The 19,717-nt window shown below is 41.3% G+C and overlaps 1 protein-coding gene and 1 pseudogene across 5 annotated transcripts in view; both read left to right on the top strand.

The window, feature by feature from the left end:
* The first annotated feature begins 345 nt into the window (after positions 1–345).
* PLEKHM3 (pleckstrin homology domain containing M3) overlaps positions 346–19,717 on the top strand; it is a 179,048-nt gene continuing 159,676 nt past the window's right edge. For 4 of the 5 annotated variants that reach the window (XM_027589656.2, XM_027589659.1, XM_027589661.1 and 1 more), the window contains exon 1: positions 346–475. The gene's annotated coding sequence lies outside the window, so the exon portion shown is untranslated. Of the gene's footprint in view, positions 476–603; positions 726–19,717 lie in introns of those variants that run through there. The other variant, XM_027589657.2, reaches the window with a different exon arrangement.
* On the top strand, positions 11,214–11,377 carry LOC113921060 (annotated as a pseudogene).

The raw sequence follows: 19,717 nt of genomic DNA, 5'->3' as shown, positions 1-19,717 counted from the left end.
TCCAGGTGTAATAGTCCTATTTTCAGAAAGAACTTATCTGAGTAATTTTCGGAGGGAGCTGCTAAAAATGGGTCCAATCCTGTATATGTTCCCAGTGAAATTTTCCAATTGCAAACATCCATTTGGGCGTCGGGAGGAGCAGGGAGGAGACTCTGCGGCACCCGCCATTGTTTCCAAAATGTGTGTGACAAAACCCTGTGCAGAAGGAAACAGAGATAAGGCCCGGCGGTGCGGTCAGGCCCTGCTCCGCGGCCGGGTCCTGGGGCAAAAAAAGACGAGTCTTGCGACCTGGAACCTTGTGTGTCGGGTCTCGCTTCCCGGGTGGCTGGGGGGAAGCATTTAAGAGCGGGACCGCGAGCCGCGCTTGTAAACAGACCGCGGGGCTGGGATGGTCGGCGGCCAGACGGGCTGTCACGGTGAGGCCGGCTTGCTGCGAAGCCGAGCCCCAGCCAGGAGTAGGCTGCAGGCCCCGCAGGTGAGGGGAGAGGCCCAGCCGGCGGCCTGGGGAGAATCCGCCTGCTTCTGTGCTGCCTGGCTGGCCAGTGGGGGAAGGGTGTGGGCATGACAACGTTGTAACATCCGAGGGTATCCCTGGGGTGGCGATGATTTTGCTGTTTCTTCCGTACTCTGGTTTTGATTTCGTGCTGGAGGCTGCACTACAGTGTCGTGGATAATGGGCGAGGGGAGATTACATGATACATTGTCTGCTGATTTTTAGACATCGGGTGTGTAAGTAGAAAGCAATTTGAAATAGCTGATCCCGTCCTGTGCGTTGTTTTTAGTCTCCCTGCTTCCTGGGTCCTAGAAACCAAATCTCAGCAGAGCCTATCACTCACCTCACGCCGGGGCTCCTCGAGCAACAGCGATTGTTCGCTCTGTGGACTCCGATCATTTTTAATGTGTAGTAAATGATACCGTGTGACTGATGACAAGCATGATTTGGTCTTCTGTGAGAGGATTACTAAGCTGAAAAACCAGGATAAGGATATTTCAGACCCACTCAATAAATGAAATGTCTACTGAGATATATAATTGAGGATAAACTGAGATTGGTCTAGATTTATAGCTTGCAAAGCAGGGCAGATTTGAATTTAACAGGTTAAACTGAAACTGAGCTATGCTGTTGTAAACTCATTTGGAAGTTTTTTCCCTTCTTTTTTAATCCTTGGAAAAGAGAAACTTTTTTTCTTTAATATTTTAATTTCAGTAGTCACAGTGAATTGCAATGTGTATTCATTCATAAGGTTTTTATTATAAACTGCCTACATGTAAGCTTTAATTGTACATATAATCAAATACAAGGCAGTTTTCATTTCATTAACTTTGAAAATGCCTTCACCAAAAATTGGGCTATATATAGACATGTCTCCATCACATAGTCTAACTTTTATTTTTATTTTTTTTAAAGATTTTATTTATTTGAGAGAGAGAGAATGAGAGATAGAGAGCACAGGAGGGAAGAGGGTCAGAGGGAGAAGCAGACTCCCTGCTGAGCAGGGAGCCCGATGTGGGACTCGATCCTGAGTCTCCAGGATCATAACCTGAGCCGAAGGCTGTCGCTTAACCAACTGAGCCACCCAGGCGCCCTAGTCTAACTTTTAGTTAGTAGAAGAGTATTAGATTAAATTGCACATAGAAAGTGTTTTTTGGGCACCTGGGTGGCTCAGTCGGTTAAGTGTCTGCCTTTGGCTCAGGTCATGATCCCAGGGTCCTAGGATGGAGCCCCACATCCGCTCCTTGCTTAGCAGAGTCTGCTTCTACCTCTGCTGCTGCCCCTCCCCCTGCTTGTGCTCTCTCTCTCTCTCTGTGTGTGTCAAATAAATAAAATCTTTTAAAAAATTTGAAAAAAAGAGAAGCGTTTTGAAAGCAAGTACATCAAAGAGATAATATAATATGAGTTTGTCTTTAAAATGAATATTTGCACAGTGTAATGGTTCATAGCAAGAACTATAAAGCCAGGCTACCTGGATTCTAGTTCCTGTGTAGCTACTTCCTATTGTATAATGTTGGGAAGTTACCTGCTGTGTTTCTGAATTTATAGACCGAGCTTAATAATAGTACTGATCTCATAGGGTTGTTATGAGGATTAAATGAATTCGTATTTTTGAAGCATTAAGAACAGTACATGTAATAATTGCTGTATACATGTTTGTTAATAAATACATAAGGGGTACCTGGCTGGCTCAGAAGAGCATGTGACTCTTGATCTCCGGGTCATGAGTTCAAACCCCACGTTGAGTGTAGAGATTACTAAAAAATAAAATATTTCATTGATTTTTTTTCTAAAAATATGTATAATAAAAATAAACCAGTGTTGAAAGTAGAATGGTGGTTGCAGAAGCTGGGGGAGGGGCAAAATGGAGAGTTTTGTTAAATGAGTATAGTTTCAGTTTTGCAAGATGAAGAGTTCTATAGATTGGTTGCACAATGTGAATGTACTTATTACTGAACTGTACACTTGAAAATGACTAAGATGGCAAATTTTATAGGTATTTTCCCACGATTAAAATTTAAAAAAAAATATCAGGGTTGGCAAAGTTAGGTATTAAAAATTCTTTTTTTTAGGAGGGGGAGGGGCAGGGAGAGGGAGAGAATCTTTAAAAAAATTTTTTTTAAGATTTTATTTATTCATTTGACAGAGAGTGAGAACACACAAGCAGGGGGGAGGGGGATAGGGAGAGGAAGAAACAGACTCCGGACTGAACAGGGAGCCCGATGCAGAGCTTGATCCCAGAACCCCGGGATCACGATCTGAGCCAAAGGCGGATGCTTAACCAACTGAGCCACCCAGGCGCCCAGAGAGGGAGAGAATCTTAAGCAGGCTCCATGCCCAGCACAATGCGGGGCTCAATCTCACAACCCTGAAATCATGACCTGAGCCAAAATCAAGGCTTAACCAACTGAGCCACGCAGACGCCCCTCAAAATTCTTATTAGCACACAGTAGCCCCATCCACAGTTGCCTTTGCCGTTGTGAAAATGCAGCTTCTTACAGTCATCAGTAAGGTTCATTTATTTGGTAAATTCATGCAATTGAGATTTAGCATAAAGAGCATGAACAAATGGTAAGAAACAACACCTATGACTCTATAGCAGGCAGAATTTTAAAAATGCCTCTCTACCAAGATTGCATGCCCTAATCCGTGCAACCTGTAAAGATGATGAATTACCACTCTTTTGACTATATTATGTTATAGGACACAGTTGAATTTAAAATGGGGAAAATATGTGAGTAGTCCTAATCTAATCACAGGAGCCCATAAAAGTGGAGAGCTTTCTCTGGCTGGGGAAATCCAAACTATTTGAAGCTTGAGGAGGAACAACATACTGTTGCTATTTTGAAGGTGGAGGCAACACTTGAGAAGGAATGGAGGAGACTTGAAGAATGCAGGATGCCTAGAATTCTGGGGGTGGCCTAGCATGGAAACTGGAACCTCAGACTTGGGGGCACAACCTAAGAACTGAACTATGCCAACAACCTGAATGAGCTTAGAACTGGATTCTTCACCAGAGCCTTTAGAGAAGAGTCCAGCCTGGCCAACAACACCTTGATTTTGGCCTCTTGAGAGAGACCCTGAACAGGGAACCCTGTCAAGCTCACCCAGACTTCTGACCTTCAGAATTGTGAAATAAGAAATAGGCGTTGCTTTAAGCTACCGAGTTTGGGGAAATCTGTTATATAGCAATAGAAAACTAATACAGACTCCAACAGAGAAGTGGGCAAAGACAGGAACAGACTATCCATAGAAGAGAAAATTAAGTGACTAATAGACGTATGAAAATACGTTCTCTTTTCATTAGTCAAAGAAATGAGGATTGGAACAACAGCAGGGCCCCATTTTTCCAGCTCTTAAATTAGATTGTTAACAAATTCAGTTCTTCACATTAGTTAGTGTGCAGTGGAGCAGATACTCTCAAATGCTGTGAGGGGTGAGCAAATGGTATAACCTTTCTGAAAAGCTCGTTGGCTGAATGTATGAACAGCCTCACTAATGCTCCTACCACTTGACCTAATACTCCTAGCAATCGATCCAAAGGAACTTAGAAATATTTTTACAGTTAATGTTCACAAATGCTTAGTGTAGCTTTGTTTTCTCATAGATAGATGGATTTTAGCTTTAGGCTCTAGACCCAGGTTAATTATACAAGTGGAAAACAAAGAACTGTGATGGATATGTAACCATTTGCAAAAAGAAGGACATCTGCATGTTCTGGCTAGGAGAACCAAGCTGGACCCAGGCCGGTAACATCTGTGTTACAAAACACCCAATGCTAATATTCATTGAATATTTATCAGATACTTGACATTCTCTATTCCAGTTTAATCATGTATGCAGCCTTTCCATAATACTTGAAGTCAAGCTATACATTTACATATTTAAGAAGTAGGTAGGTAGATGGGTACTACTTTAATTACTTGTTTCAGAAGACCTGATTTTAATAGGAACCTGGAAAAGATTAAATCATTTGGGCAGATTTTTTAGGATTCTCCATCTCTAGACAGTTTCCAGGAGCAGCAGAGCACTATTTCATTTTCCCCACTGGTTCCCTTTCCTATTTTCATTTTGCTCTGTTCTCACACACCTACAAGAAATGTCCAGAAACTGTCTATTGCTCCATTGGCACTAGCCAGATGGTGATTTTCTTCATGGGGAATGTTAATCCCTTAGAAGAAACCGTGTGGAAGGATGTCTAGCTAGGAATTGCTTTTTTCTTCATCCTTTTTCTTTTAAAGTGATTTTGTATTTGGTTCATAAGTAGCTGAACCGTATTCTAGCTTAGAGCTTCTAGTGCAAGCTAAAAATTCTGAGAACTGAGTACTGAGTGACACTATGATAAAAATGACCACCAGTAGTAAATTCCATGCATTGGGTATGCTCTCCTTCATGGGCTCCTATGGATATTACCAGACAGATAATAAAAAGCCCACATAATTTACCTTCATACTGACAATAAGGTAAAGACTGTGTTTAGTCTGTGGATGTAATTAGTCTTGATGGCAACGTGAGTTATGAGCAAAAACTAAAGTTAAAATATTGAGGCCATTGTATTGAGATGTCAGGCATGCTATTTTCATTAACATTTTGTTTCTTTTTCATACACATTAACTGTTAATTTGAGTTATGTGTTTCATATTGGATTCTTCGATTATATGCCATGTTTGTGAGTACGGTAGAGATTTGTTTGTCCACTTACCTTGATTAGTGTAACCAATTTTTTTTTAAAGATTTTATTTATTTATTTATTTGAGAGAGAGAGAGAGAGAGCACATGAGAGGGGGGAAGGTCAGAGGGACAAGCAGACTCTCTGCTGAGCAGGGAGCCTGACGCGGGACTCGATCCGATCATGACCTGAGCCGAAGGCAGTCGCCCAACCAACTGAATCACCCAGGCGCCCCTAGTGTAACCAATTTATAATTCAGTACAAACTAAAGCTGCCTGGTTCTGAGTTATCCAGTTTACTTGTGACCATTTGTCTAATGGGGAAATTGCTAAATATCCACTTTACTTTGTGGCTTGTATATGTGATTGTAAATGTAGGTTTCAGTCACAGAACAGGGAACATGTTAGAAAACATCAGAAAGGTGACCAGCAGTTTTCATGCTCCAGGAAATTGACTAAATGATAGTTTCCCACGTGTTCTTGATCCATTTGAGTCAGCACTTTAGCTTTTCCAGAACAACTTCTCTTCTACCCTCAGGGATTCATTGATTCATTGACTGAACAAGTAAGAGTTGAGCACTTGTTTTTACCGTGACAGAGAGCTCTTGTACTTGGAGCCAGGAGCACAACTTTGAATAAAACAGGTACAGTCTTTGCCTTCATGAAACTTATGGTTTAGTGGTGGAGACAGACAAGTAAACAGGCCAATTTACACAGCGTGAAAGGCATTATAAATTAAGATCAGAATGCAGTGGGAACACATAAGAGGGATGACTAAAACGGACGTGGGAGGTCAGGGAAGAAGTGACACTTCAGCAGAGACCCAAAGGCTGAATTAAAATTAGCCAAGTTGTGTCCCTGTGTGTTGTGGGGTAGAGGGTAAGAGGGAGATTCAAGAGATGAGCCCAGGAAAGTGAGTGGCTGTGAGCTCTTACAGGCAGTGTTAAGGAGTGTATGGTTTTTCCAGAAGACACCAGGGTTTTAATTTCGGAAAGCCCACTTCCTTTGCAGTGTGGTGACTGGATTAGAGGAGGGCAAGACTGAAGGGAAGAAGACTGGGTGGTGGTGTCTGAACTAAGACAATAAAGAGAGGAATGGGTAGATGCGAAGGATGTGGTAGAGGTAGCATTAATATAACTTGCTCTTTGGAGTGATTGCGGGTGAAGGAGACAGAAGGGTCAAGGGTGCTGTTCACTTTCTGGGGCAGATGATGGTGTCCTTCACTGTATGGACAATACCAGGTTGAGGGGCGGGTTGAGGGTAAGATGAGGAGCTGGGTTTGTGCACATTTAGGAGTTAGGGGACATCCAAAAGGCAGTTGCATTTGTGGGTCTAGAGCCCAGGGGAGTAATCGGGTCCTCATCCACCACATGGACTGCCGCTGAAGCCACAGAAATGAAGATCACTCAGATAGAAGAGGAACTAATAGGAGGGTTATAGGGGAAATGGAGGAATACCTGTATTTATGATATGAGCATAAGAAGGGGAGCTCATGGTGGGGACTGAACTGAGCATCCTGAGATAAAGGAGAAACATCAGAAGAGGCTGCATCGGTGTGTTCGTGAGAGCAATGCAGAGTGGGTGTTCAATAGGTCAGATACTGCTGAGGGGTCAAGTCCGACGTGCAGTGAAAAATCTCCTGGGTTTAGCAACAAGGAAATTGTTGATGACCTTTGCCTCTGCAGTTTCAGCTGGGGCAGAACCAGATTGCCTCTGGGGGGCGGGGGGCGGGGGTGCGAATGAATGGGTGGGGAGAAGTAGAGTCAGAAAGCATAAAGAGCAAGTTTCTCCTAGAAACTTGGAATTAAAAGGTAGGAGGAGAAAATGTTTTAGCTGTAGGGGAACTTGGAGGGCAAGGGAGGGTTTTACTTACTTGGTTTTTCTTCTTTGAGGAGAGATAATCCTTTTGAATCATCATGCACTTGCATTATTGAATCTCCCCACCCCAAGACCACCAGAAAAGCAGAAAACACAGTAACTCTCACTGCCTTGAACAGTGCAGGCATTCCTTGAGTAGATTAAAACCTATCTCAGAGTTTCCTGAACCGATTGCTGTCACCCCTCTGTACCAGTTCGTTGGTTTATAATGAGAGGAGATCAAAGAGAATGCGGACCCTTTCCCTGGCACCACACAGCCCCTGTCTGCGTCCTGTATCCTGTGCTTTGGAGTTCACAAAGCACTGCATTATGTCATTTGACTTGCTCTCCAAGAAAACTTTTGAAGAGGGTTGGACAGGTATCCTTATTTGACCTGCATCAATGTAACTGGAATTCAGGTTTACATAGCTTGCCCAGAATCACACCTCTGGTCATTGTGCATGGAATGTTGAAACTGACGTCTTCCAGTTCTAGGTCTTAATGGTCCCAAAGTGATTGTCCTTTACTGAAATGTTAAATATGATGTCTATGGATTCCTGGTACCAGTGTGGTCATATCGTCTTTCAGTAGACTTAAGAAACAAGACTGAAGGTTGAGGGTCAACTTTGTTACTTTGATTGAGCCCCATGTACAATGATATTCTTACCCCTATTCCTCCCCCAAAAAAGTTCAGTTGGTTTTAGAAGGAGGCACTTTATTTGGGCATGCCTTAATAGTTAAAATATGTTAGAATTATCTATAGTCACATTTAATTTGAAAATATTTCTTTAATCCTTTTGACAGAAACACTTATTAGCAGTTTTTTTTTAAGTAAACATTTTTTACAAGTGTTTCTATTTATTGGCTAAATGAAAAATGATGTCTGAGGGAAACATTAGTAAAAGGTTTGGGCAATTAGGACTATGTCAACATTTGCAAAAGCACTTATTTGGCCTAAATGAAGTCACAGTTATTATACTCTTGCAGACATTCCAAGTAATGTGTTCAAGGTCACTAAGAGAATTGAGGTTAGCTGTTTAGTTAGAGAACAGCTTTTTACTCTGTTTGTTCAGGGACCTCTCATCCACCATTCCCTCAGAGAACTTACAATGACACAGAAGTATTACAGACATGATTTTTTGAATAAATTAAGTATAAACTGTTTCCCTGGGTGTAAAGATGATAATTAGCATTTAACTTTCTGAGTTGTGGGATTAACAAAGATTTAAAAATAAATAGTTTAAATAATTATTAATTATTAATAATAAATAATTTAAAGTTGCTGATGTTTGACACTAAAATTCAAAGCACCATGTATGTAAAATTTTAGCTGTCTTATCTCAGGGTAATTAATTTGCTATTAAATGCCATACAGGGCTGTATGTGCATTTTAGAGTCTTACTTCCACTCACTGGCCATATTACTTTGGACACATAACTTGGTCTGTTTAAATCTGAGTTTCCTTTTCTGTAAAGTGATAATAATAGCAGCTCTCCGATAAGATTTAACAACATGATGCAGATAAAGGGCTTAAATAATGACTGCCCTTAGTAAGTACTCAAAAATATTAGCTATGACTTCTTAATCTTGGTCTTGGCTCAGGAATTATAAGAACTGTCTTTATTTTGTTTTTAAATATTTTATTAACTACATCATTCCATATTTAAATGTGTCCGTCTACATTGAATAAGCCCTTTACGGGACATTTTTAATGAGTTTAGTAGTGGTAGTCTTGGATGATGAGCAGCTGTTTGAGTCCCAGTAATCATATGCCTATCATCTTAATGTCAAATCAAAAGAGCTGAAGAGTGGTGCCCGGGTGGCTCAGTCAGTAAAGCGTCTGCCTTTGGCTCAGGTCATAATCCCAGGCTCCTGGGATCGAGTCCCATGTCGAGCTACACACCCAGTGGGGAGTCTGCTTGTTCCGCTCCCTCTGCCCCCTCACCCCTCTTTGTTTTCTCTCTCTCAAATAAATAATCTTTTTTTTAAAAAGTTAAAAGAAATATGCACCAATCAGAACTCCAGAATGTTTACATGCTGCTGCATTGTTTTCTAAAAATTCATTCTATACTCATGAATATAGTCCATAATAAAAGAAATTTAAATCCAGAAATGGAGATGAAAATATAGTTTCTATTGTTCTCCTCCTGCATATTTTGTAAACTTTTCCTTTGTTCTGTTTGATGGACAGATTTTTCTGACCTTCATGTTGTACATCGTAAAATAAAGACTCATCCTATTATTTTACCTTACCTTGTTGTTATCTTTGAAGGTCATAGCCTGTTTTGTCTGCCTCTGCCAGCCTTGCTTATTTCCTGACAGAATTGTAAGAGGCTGCTTGGTAGTCAAGGTTGTTGTCACAGATTAAGTAAAAAAGGGAGGGAGGGGTCATGGATGCAATTCATCACTACTGAGTATTGTGTGTCCTTTCAAATAAGGAGTCACCTTTTGCTTAGACCTTATCATGGGTCTGATACTCTCAGGATGCCATTAAACAAAGACCCAAGGCTCACTTTTTAACAGGTTCAGTTGTAGCAGAGAACGAAAAAAAAATCATTTAATCACTTCTAATGTACACTCACCCTACGTGCCCATGGGAACTGGTTTGTGAGTATGTGCTAACCCATAGGCTGATTGTTGTTTTGAAGGTTAAAGTTGTAAGTATTTTCCCTTCTGCTAATCAGCTACAGTGACCTAAGGAATTAAAGTCAACAGGAAATGAGGCATTTATTGATTTCCCATGACATCCCAGCCACGCAACAGAGGCCTTCTGTTGGCCAGTGATGTTTCTGTGGGTCAGAAAGACTTGGGCAACTTGTGAAGAGCTCTCTGCATTGGTGCCTTCCATTTGTGCCATTGTTAGTGTACTTGGAGCTTACCCTTTGGTGGAGCCTCTGAAGCTCTTACCAGAGGTTGATAGCTTCATGCCAGAAGCAGCATCATTTCTAGAGCAGGTATGATTGGTTTGGTTGGTTGTTTACTTTGTCTTTGGTTTCTTCCAACTGAAGTCATCTCTGTGTAGACTGTTAGGTCATTGAATTGTGTTTGGTCATTATGACTCTTTATTATCTCTTGATTATTAATGATTACTTATTTATGTTCCCATAACACCTTTTGGATACTTCTGTTAAGGCACTGTTTACACTTGGTTTTATGTTGTTCCCCCACCAGCTGTTACGTGCTTCTAGGGCAGCTCTGGTTTTGTGTCCCTAGCCTCTATTATAGTGTTTGGGTACTTGGTCCATCCTTGTAAAGGCTTGTTGAGTATAAATGGTTGTGTGGTTAGGAATCAGCTAGCTTCTAATAGGAATAGTAATTGCTTTAGATTTTACAAAGAGCTTTCACATACATTATCTGCATTTGTGCTTTACAATTCCCTAAGGTAGATGGGGGCAGGCATTGGCAGGATTTCCATTTTGCAGATAAGGAGGGCCCGAAGTCCTGAGTCAGCCTGACTTGCTTGTAGTCCTTCAGCTTAGAAGGCAGTGCTGTGTTCTCATTGCCATACCTCTGTCCCATTGAACAAACTCAAAACTGTGTTCTCATTGCCATACCTCTGTCCCATTGAACAAACTCAAAACTGAGTGGCAAATTGTTGGATTCAGTCTACTCACAGTTTATGGTTCTTCTAACATCAGGGCCTCTACGTGATTTAAGTTGATTTAAAAGGTAATTGAACTTGGTTGGCTCAGTGATTAGACAGGGATTCCAGGAACCTCTTTTTGTTCCCCACAGGGCCTTTGAATGACAAGAGATGAGTCATCTTGGTTTCTCTTTCATCATCTTTAAAGTAATCCTGCTACTTTTTCTTACCTCTCTCGGTTTACTACTAGTTTTTATCAAGAAGCTTATCAAGCACTTTATAAACCGTACTCTAAGCCATGCATATGAAAATGATTATTCTCAGTAGAGCCAAATGGTTATATGAATTGATGAAATCTTTAAAGCTACTTCCCTGGTTCTTTTTGGGTAGCTTGCATAGCGGGGTCTCAGTGAACCTCCCTGGTGGTTGTTACCTTCATTGTTGTGATCTGTCATGTATTCAGCTGATGCCAGCTGGCTTGGCCCAGGTGGCACCTGCATGGACTAGGAAGTTATTCCCTGTTGCAGTTGGAGGCTGACTGTAGCAAGATGTGATTTTTATGATGGAAGTTTTCGCCTACTTCACCTCAGTCCTAGATAATTTGAGTGGGTATTTTTTGTGCCGTGGCAGTATCGTAGCCAATGAGGTTTATCTGAGGCACGATTATTGCTGTTTTTTAATCTCTATTCCTTGCTGTGGAGGTAAAGGGAAGTGGAAAACATTTGAGTCTGTATCTTTAGACACATAACTGAAATTTGTGTCTGTTTGGTTTCTAAAAGCGGGACATATTAGAACTCTGGTGGTTTTATGAAATGGGATTCCCCAATCAGGAGCCTTGGCTTTCCAATCCAGTGGTTGACATAGGGGCATAGTAACATTACTGCCTACAATGGCAAAGCGGTCTGAGATTTGAAGTGCCATGCTTACATTTAGGTTAGTTTCTGGGAAAACATCTTGGGGCATCAAATGTCTCGGTGATTTTTGCAAGTGGCAAACAATAAGCAAGCACAGAGATGTACTGAAAAATGCTTTAAATTGATTGCCTGGTGTATTTCAAAGGGAACATCTCTTTACTGGTATTAGAAAGAGCTTAAGCTCTAAGTCAGTGGAAAATGAGACCAGCCCAACTACTGATTTGCAGTGGTTCACAAAACAATTCCCTAGTGCTGCATACGTGCTTTTGCTTCTATAAAAGGTCTGAGTGAGGTCTTGGCTGCCTGACCCTTGCCATGTTATTTTTAAACCTGCTTTCTGTAGCATAGAAGCTTTCTCTACCAAGAAAAATCTTAAAAGCTCAAGTCAACATATGTTTTGTCAGATTTTACTTACATGAGCTTATAATGACTTCAAATGTACTTTTGCCAGAAAATCAGGGTGGTATTTATATTTACAGATGTCAGTGCTTTGAAAACTTACTCTTTATTCAGTTGTTCATTCAACAAATATTTACTGAGCAGCTATTGTGTACTAACCATAGTTCTAGGCCCAATGGGGGTTATAAAAATGAAATGGTTTAAAATCACCACTCTCAATTTGCTATAAGTCCGGTAGGGTAGGTGTGTGACCTCAAGCAAATTATTTGTCTTTGAGCCTCCATTTTCTGTCTGTAAAATGGAGGTAATAATACTCACATTATACATCGTGAGGCTTAGAGATGTACCAAGCAGTGTAGCGGGCACAGTAGGGGCTTTTGATAAATTATTATTATTGTCATCATTTCAGAAAGAACAGGCAGCATGCAATGTATGTTGTGGGGACAGAGTACAAAAGACATCCTGTGGGAAATTTAAAGAAAAGAGCAGGCTGTTTTAGGATCAGGGATTACAGAAAGCTTGTGGAAGAAGTGGCATTGAATCTTGTAGAGTGGATAGAATTTCATAGGTAGAGCTGGGGAGAGGGTACCTCAGAGGTAACTGTGTTAAGTAAAGTTTTGGAGTTGGGAGAACAAAATTTGAGTGATGGCATTGCAGTTTGGAGGAAGAGTATATTACAGAAGAGAAGTGAGCAGTTGGGCAGGCAAGCCGGGCCGAGGCTGTGAGAGGTTTAGAGTGTCAGGTGAGCAAGTTGGCCTTGTTAACAGAAGCTTCATTGAAGGATTTTATTTGCTACTGTTCCCCCAGTGCCTAGAACAGTGCCCAGCCCGTGGTGAGCCTTCAGCAAATATTTACTGAATGAATAACTGATTGTGATTTTAGACAAATTGAGCTTAATTTTGTCATGAGATAAGCCAGGTAGAAAAGTCTTAAGAATAGTTGGGAACCTAGGACCAGAGGTCAGGCCTGAGCTTGAGACCGACAGTGGACATTTGGAAGGCATGAACATAGAAGTAATTATTGACAAGCATGGATAAATGGACCTCAGGAGAATATGTAGCTGTAGTTAGAGAAGAGAGCTCAGGCAATGCCCACATTTGGTGAAGGGACCAGTAAGGAAAGAAGAAAGATGGAGACCCAGAATGAGGCAGTAGAAATGAGAGGAAAGGTCAGAGCGTGTGATGTCTGTGAGGCCGCAGAGATGTTTGAGGAGGGGTTGGTTAATAGTGTCAAGGAGGGTCAGGACTTGGAAGAACATTAGTAGTTGTGTACCGAGGAAGTCTCTGCAGAGCTCTAGAAGGGAGGTTCAATCGAGTGGGGCCTTGTGCCAGGTTGAGGGTGTAAGTGGGCACAGCACATTCTGGGACTTTGCTTGTTTTTTTTTTTTTCAAGGTTAGTGTTATTTGCTTTTTGAGCATATATGTAAACAGACAGTGTGCCCACATTATATATATATAATCTGATTCCAAGTCAATACTGGACAAAACACACCTAACTATTGATTTATTTTCTCTGAGTTATGATGAGATCATGACTGATTATTTTCTTTGCCATATCTGTCAGTATTTTCCAGAATTTCTATGAATATTTATTGCTTTTAGAACTGGGAAAACACTCTGCCACTTATTTTTTTTTTAATGTTATTCTCCTGATGTGTTAACGTAGCAATAGATTGCTCATTTATTAAAACTTGTATAGAATGTAGCCTTCTAACGTTCCTCCTGGGCCTATGAAATGGGATTCCATCTGTGTTTGTCACCATCCTTTTCCTCCGAAAGACCCCTGAAGCCCTTATGAGGTCCACAGCGACACCATGTCCTTATCTGCTGTTCGGGGCTGGCCTGTGCTCCGTTCACATGCCTACGGTGTCGTTAGGTCAAAGCACCTGAAAAAATCATTATCTCTTGTAGCCTCATAGTCCAGAAAGGTATTTTCGTAGGGTCAGATCCTTCCATGGTGGATTCTTGACATTATATAATTAGATATATAGATAATATAAATATAGAGATAATTAGATATGTATATAACATATATAAAATATATATTAGAAAATTTTCAGTCAGCTGCAGCCTTAACCAAAGTGAAGAACACATGAGAGCCACATATGCTGACCGTCCTGGTCATCCCTCTTCATTCTCATGTTTGAAAATGGACTGGCAGAAACGGTTCACCCTAGGTGTCTTCGGCACTGCCCTTTTCTCTCTAGTCCAGCTGCTTCTAAGACTCCCTGGCCTCAGACACCCTCTCAGCACTCATTCAGTTCTGATTACAAGCCATTTAGTCAAGTGGGAGGAAGTCAGCACTTTTATCATCCAGCTTGGGAGAACATGGCACCTTTCTGTGGGTTGGGGCTGGTATTACTGCTCACAGCTGCTTCCGCCTTGGTGTGGGAGGACTGCCGTGTTCATCCTCTTAATTAGCCTGGCCTAATGAGCATGTAAACAGCGGATTGCCTTGTTAGAAAATAGCAATACACTGATTCTCCATCCTGTTACGTTTTGACACATGCAGGGGATTCTTTGGGTTGAGTTTTTATTACTGCACTGACAAATGGACCTCCGTTTGTCAGTCTGTTAAATAGGAGAAATAACCCTTTGTACAGAAAGGGTATTTTGTATAAAAATAAGATAAAATATCTATAGATCATTGAGTTTGGCTGAAAGTAGTGTATTATAAGTAGTTGGTTGCTGACTTTGCCTTTGTTGGGCTGACACATCATTGAAGGTATAGACTAGAAGCATGTGGTTGTTGAACGGGTGAGGTCCAGGGGAGTGCTCCATAATTACAGTTTACATTTTTTAAAGGCATGTTGGAACAGCTACCTAGTGAATGATCCACAGGCATAGCAATTTGATGTTAGCAACTTTATTGGATACAGGTAGCTGAGTAAAGCACCCAGAGGTTAAATGGTTTGCCAGAGGCCACCCAGCACGTGTGTGTGGTTGAGCCAGATTTAGAACACAGTTCTAATTAGCTCCTAATTTCCAGTTTTGTGCTGAGGCAAACCACAGTGCACCTACACACTCATTTTATTTAGTTCACTTTGTCAAAGGAACATAATCTACATATTTTGACCTGTCTGAATATGCTGTTGTTATTTCTAATTAATTAATTTCAAAACCAAATGAGGCAAGCTAGGAAGAGGTGTTTACTTATAGAGACTAAACTTGGCATTAGATCCTAGTATTGTAGTGAATTTGAGGCATATATATCCTAGGGAAAAGATGAAGTTCTAAAAAGAATGAAGTTGAAAAATGGAGCCCCAAAGGATGAAGACACAAAGATTACACAGGAGGTTAAGTAAGGCACCCTGCCTGGTGTCCAGTCACTTCGAGTGTGGAGTGGGATACATGAAATAGAGGCTGTTGATCATTTCAGTGCAGTGTGGCAAACCCAGGGCGCTGTGAGAGAGCCTGAGCAATTGGGAAGGGCTCCCCAACTTAGAGCAAAGCATGGAGGAGTAAAACGGCAAGGTGAATGTGGGTTAGAATCTACAAATTAGAGAGGTGGATAGGTCACGAAAGGCCATCAATGTCATGCAAAGGAATAACACTGCATTCATTCAACACCTGAATATTTAGTGCCCCCCCCCTTTTTTAAGCATGTCAGATGCTGTTCTGTGCACTTAGATACCTTAGTGAGCAAAGTGAGCATAAATTCCTGCCCTTGAGGAGCTTATATTTTATTAGATAGAAACACTAAACATTAAATAAGTAAGTAAATTAAGTGGTACTTTAGAAAATAGTAATTGCGTAAGGAGAAAGGGTCAAGCCAGGTGATCAAGGTTAACATAAACAGCGGTAAGTCATGTTGATAGGTACCTACCCTTGATATGATGTGATGAGAATGGCACTTCGCCTCTGTCGTTTTTTCCCCCCAAAACATATAGCTCTAGTCTAATCGTGAGAAAAACATCAAACAAATCCATCTATACAATAGATCTATAGAATCTATAGATCTATAGACAATCTATAAAATACCTGGCCTGTACTTCTCAAAATTGTCAAGGTCATCAAAAACAAGTAGTCTGAGAAACTCACAGAGGCCAAGAGGAGGTTAAGGAGATATGACAATTAAATGTCATGTGGTATCCTGGGTAGAATCCTGGGACAGAAAAAAGATATTAGACAAAATTGAGGAAAGCCCAATAACATATGAACTTTAGTTAATAATAATGTATTAATACTGGTTCATTAATTGTGACAAATGTGCTGTACAACTGTAAAGTGTCATACGGAGGAAACTGGTTGTGGGGTTTGTTGGGACTCACTGTACTATCATTGCAATAATTTTGTAAATATAAAACTTTTAAAATTCTAAGTTTGTTTTAAAAAAAAGAGTAAAAGGAATCAGATGTCCCGGGTGAAGATGTATGTTATAATTTTAAATAGGATGGTCAGGGTAGGCTTCCTTGAAAAGGTGACATGAACAATCACTTCAGGAGAGAGTTGGTCATGTTGATTCTGAGGGAATAGCCAATGCAAAGACCCTGAGGTGAGAACATGCCTACAAGTTTGCGAATCTGCACAGAGGCCAGTGTGGCCAGATGGGAGGGAGGGTTGGCAGTAGGGAGAGTATGAGCTCATGGGGGAGGGATGGTGGAGCAGACTGAGGTAAGGGCTTTTAGGCCACGGTTGGTCATGTATTGTGTGCCAGGAACCATGCCACGTGTTGTCTTACTTAATTCTCTCAACTGTCCTGAGAGAGAAGTATTATTAGTTTGCTGATTTTGCAAACGAGAAGCCTGAAATTAAAGAGGGAAGTGACTTGTTGAAGTCCCATTGCTGGTAATTGGTAGAGCTGCAGTCCTTCCTTGCTGGACTAGATCTCTAAGGAAACTACTGCGCGCAAGAAATCTGACTCTCTGCCTGTTGTTTTTGTTGTGGTAAAAGACACATACAAAATTTATCATCTTAGCCATTTTTATGTGTCAGTAGTGTTAAGTGTATTCACATTGCTGTGAAACAGATCTCCAGGGCTTTTTCATCTTGCAAATCTGAATATCTATACCCCTTAAACACCACCTCCTTCTTTGGCAGCCCCTGAGCCCCTGGTAAACCACCATTCTACTTTCCGTTTCTATGAGTTAGACTACATTTGATTCCTCATCTACATTGGTTTGTGTAGCAGTTGTATTTTTGTGACTGGTGTATTTTACTTGGCATGATGTCCTCACAGTTCATTCATGTTATAGCAGACAGGATTTCCTTGCCTCTTTTTTTTTTAGTTTCGTTTTTTTTAAAGATTTTATTTATTTGTCAGAGATAGAGAGAGAGCAAGCACAAGCAGGGGGAGCAGCAGAGGCAGAGGGAGAAGCAGACTCCCCATGTAGCAAGGAACCAGATGCAGGACTCGATCCCAGGGCTCTGGGATCATGACCTCAGCTGAAGGCAGATACTTAACCAACTGAGCCACCCAGGCATCCCATTTCCTTGCTTTTTTAAGGCTGAATTCTACTCTGTTGTACAGATATATACCACGTTCTGTTTATCAGCCTATTTTGTCAGTAAAGTTTTACCAGACACGGACAAGCCCATTCATTTCCCTATTGTCTGTGGCTGCCTTCCGCACTTAGAACAGTAGAGGTGAGTAGTAGCCAATGTAACTGTACGGCTCCTAAAGCCGACGCTGCTTACTCCTTACAGAACATGCTTGCTGACTCTTGTTCTACTGGGGAGACTCTGAAGGGCTAAGAGAAGAGATGTGGAGGCTGCATTAGAGGGAGGAAGGGAAGAGGCAGGAAGACCTTTCTGGTTTTGTGGGAACAGGGACACAGGTGTGAAGTTGGGGCTTGCCCTCAAGAAGCTCATAGTCTAATTGGGGGGGAAAAGCCTGTTTACAAAGTTGACTTGTTCAGTGATGGGTTAGACATTCAGGGAAGGAAGAGACCTGAAAGGACTGAGTCCTCAGGAAAGACTTCATAGAGGGCGGGGATTTGGGACGGGATGGATCAGATTGATGCAGGGTACGGAAGAGTGCACCTCCTTCTCAGGAGGCCTTCTCAGCCACACCTTACACGTGAGGATAAGACAGCGAAAGCAGTTAGATCTGTGCCTGGCATACAGTAAGATTTCCACTACCCTTGCAGTCATGTAAGTTCCACGAGAGCAGGACTTGTATCTGTTTTGGTCACTGTAGTAATACCTGTGCTTAGAATTCAGTAGCTGCTTCAGTAAATATTTATGGAATGAATAAATCACTGTAACTCTCAATAATGCTTTTTAGCTATTTCAGTTGTACTGTGGAAATACAGGCAAAGAGCTGGACCTCTCACACTGGTCTGTCAATTCATTTATTACACTAAAGAGTAATTTATTTATTTATATATTTATTAATTTTTTTTTTTTTACTGTTAAAGCAGCGGCTAGTTTTACTGTTTATTGCTAGAGATGGTCATGTGGTAAGAGGTGGTAAGTCAGAGTTACTGGCAAGCAAGGGAAAAGAGGAGAAGAAAACAATGTTAGTAATCCTAAAGATAGCCACTCAAAAATAATTCAGTAACTTACTTAAAAAATATTTATTAAACTGCAGCTGTGTTCTGGAGGTCCAAGGGTGAGCAAAATAGACACAGTTGCTGCTTAAGAGGGGCTGACTGGCACTGAAACTGGTAATTAGGAATGTAAAGTGTGTAACTTACAGACGTGCAAGTACCACGGAAGCTTAAACAAGGACATTTAACCTAGTCTGGGACACCAGAGGGTGTTTCCCTGAGGAGGCGACGAGTCTTGATTATTGCTTGCTATGTGACAAAATACTCCCAAACTTAGTGTCTTAGAACAATTTATTGCCTCTCACTGTTCTGGGCTACCAGTTCATCTGGACAGTTCTCAGTTGGGATCTCCTAGGAGTTGCGGTTAGATACTGAATGGGGCTGAAATCCTTTGCAAGCTTGCCTGGGCTGTCATCCAAGATGGCTTCTTCACACACGTGCCTGGTGCTTCCCTGTTGCAACGTGACCTCTCTTTCTGGCAGATAGGCTTACTTCCTAGATAACAGCTTAGAGCTCCAAGAGATAGGAAGAGGAAGCTGCCAGGCCAGGTAAGGGCTGTACCTCAGATGGGCACAGCATCATTTCTACCACACTCTGTTGATCAAAACATCACAAGTCCTGCCCAGATTCAAGGAAGTGGAAAAATAAAGTCAGTTCTTGATGGAGGAGTAACAAGATCTCATTGCAGAAAAGCATGTGGGGTAGAATTTGTTGTGGCCATCTTTAGAGAATACAAGTCTGTCACTTGATGTTGGGTTGAAGGATAATTTGGTCTTAGATAGGCAAAAGAGAGAGAGGGATGGTAAGCTCTCCAGCAATGTGGACAGGACTGGAAGTCAAAAAGGTAAACCTCGGTGGGACTGAAAGACCGGAGCCGCTGAGTGGAGGAAGAAGAGGAAGGTAGGAAAATGCTGGGTTACATAGAGAAGAGTAGAGGTTTTTGGGGTATGATTAGAAGGCTAAATGCATATTTCTATCAGAAAGGAAGAGGAATAGCTGCGTAAGTTCCAAACAGAGGTAATGGAAAGCACTAAATAGTGAAAATCAAAATTCCTATAATGGGAAAGACAGGTTAGTCTAGAGAAGGACTTGGGATGGAGTGGGTATGGGTCAGGGAGATCTTGCCCCAAATCACATAGTTCATAGGAGACCACTGGGAGTTGAACCAGAACTGACTCTAGAGCTCAGACCCTTTCCACTATATTGTTTACCACACTGCCTATGGAAAGTCATATAATAAATTTGAAAATTTCTTGCTAATCAAAAAGTAATTTACTCTTTCGAATTTGTTCCTAGCCATTCAGGTAAATACC

Source organism: Zalophus californianus, chromosome 3, assembly GCF_009762305.2.
Source record: "Zalophus californianus isolate mZalCal1 chromosome 3, mZalCal1.pri.v2, whole genome shotgun sequence".
In the NCBI taxonomy this organism is placed as follows: domain Eukaryota; kingdom Metazoa; phylum Chordata; class Mammalia; order Carnivora; family Otariidae; genus Zalophus; species Zalophus californianus.
The sequence above is the reverse complement of the archived record's forward strand: the minus strand, read 5'-3'. Positions and strand labels throughout refer to the sequence as shown.